This window comes from Medicago sativa, chromosome 2, assembly GCF_051527215.1.
Source record: "Medicago sativa cultivar Bolivia chromosome 2, Bolivia_mono, whole genome shotgun sequence".
Taxonomy (NCBI): Eukaryota; Viridiplantae; Streptophyta; class Magnoliopsida; order Fabales; family Fabaceae; genus Medicago; species Medicago sativa.
Window position 1 is genome coordinate 50,796,960 of NC_140750.1, and position 1,695 is coordinate 50,798,654.

The window sequence follows — 1,695 nt, forward strand, 5'->3', positions numbered from 1 at the left end:
TGAAATTAAGCCTGCCCTACTTAACTTGGTGCAACAAAACCAATTCTCGGGATCACCCACTGAGGATCCCAATCTTCACATATCTGTTTTCCTACGAATTAGTGGAACCATGAAGGAGAACCAAGAGGCCGTAAGACTTCATCTCTTTCCCTTTTCCTTAAGGGATAGAGCTAGCGCTTGGTTCCATTCCCTCGAAGTCGGTTCCATTACTTCGTGGGATCAGATGAGGCAAGAATTCCTTGCCCAATTCTTTCCACCATCTAAAACCGCTAAACTTAGAGACCAAATCACTCGGTTCAACCAAAAAGATGGGGAATCTCTCTATGAGGCGTGGGAGCGTTTCAAAGAAATGCTAAGACTTTGTCCCCACCATGGCCTAGAGAAGTGGCTTATAGTCCACACTTTTTATAATGGCTTGACTTATACCACTAAGATGTCTGTTGATGCAGCTACAGGTGGAGCTCTCATGAACTAGAATTATACGGAGGCATATGCCTTGATTGAAGGCATGGCTCAAAATCATTACAAATGGACCGACGAGAGAGCCATCACTAGTTCTTTATCCTCCAAAAAGAAGGCAGGTATGTACGAAGTCTCCAACTATGATCACCTTGCTTCTAAAATTGATACACTAACTGAAAAACTTGAAAAACTCAATGTTAATGCTATCAATTCTGCTTGTACTCCTTCTTGTGAAATTTGTGGTATAACTGGTCATGCTGGTGTTGATTGCCAACTAGGTAGTGCTATTAACGGCATTGAGCAAATGAACTATGCTCAATACAACCAAGGGATGAGACAAAATCAAAATTTTTATAAAAACCAAAATCCCTATGGACAAGTAGCACCACCCGGTTACGCAAACAACCAGAGATTTGCTCAGAAATCTACTTTGGAAATGTTGTTGGAAAATTCTATTGCCAACCAAAACAAACAACTTCAAGAACTCAAAAACCAAACTGGATTTCTGAATGATTCTCTTTCCAAGCTCAATACCAAAGTTGATTCTATCTCTACTCATTCTAAAATGCTTGAAACACAAATCTCCCAAATAGCTCAACAAGTGTCCACTCTTTCTCAAGCACCGGGAGTCTTTCCTGGTCAAACCGAAGCCAACCCTAAAGCCCATGTTAATGTAATATCTTTTGAGGGTAGTAAGTTAGGAGATACTATTGCTAAGGTTCAAAACATCGAGAAAGAAAGTGTCAAGCCTTTAGGTGATAAAATTGTGATAGAAGAAGCAAAACCACTTGAAGAAAACAAAACTCCATCCCCCTTAAATCTTGATAAGCTTAAACTAGAGGGTAAGTTTGAAAAATTTGTCAACGTACTTAGGAAGATTTGCATTAAACTTCCCTTTGCTGAAGCTTTGTCTAGGATGCCTCTATATGCCAAGTTTTTAAAGGAAATTTTTTCAAAGAAAAGGGCTATAGAGCATAGTGAGACAATAGCTTTGGCCAAGGAAACTAGTGCAATCATTCAAGAGGCACCCCCTAAGCTTAGAGATCCAGGTAGCTTTGCCATACCTTGTATGATTGGGAGTGAGACCGTTGACAATGCCTTGTGTGACTTAGGAGCTAGCGTTAGTTTGTTACCTTTGTCCCTCTTTAAACGGATGGGAATAGGAGAGTTGAAACCTACCGAGATAGAATTAAAGTTAGTTGATCATTCTACCATGAAACCAATAGGATTTGT

At 40.0% G+C, this 1,695-nt stretch overlaps 1 non-coding gene across 1 annotated transcript; it reads right to left on the reverse strand.

Annotated features, from left to right (window-relative positions):
• Nucleotides 1-271: 271 nt before the first annotated feature.
• Nucleotides 272-378, reverse strand: LOC146948633 (small nucleolar RNA R71). Its single transcript, XR_015029398.1, has one exon. It is a non-coding gene; the product is annotated as a small nucleolar RNA R71 (small nucleolar RNA).
• Between the last annotated feature and the right edge of the window lie 1,317 nt (nt 379-1,695).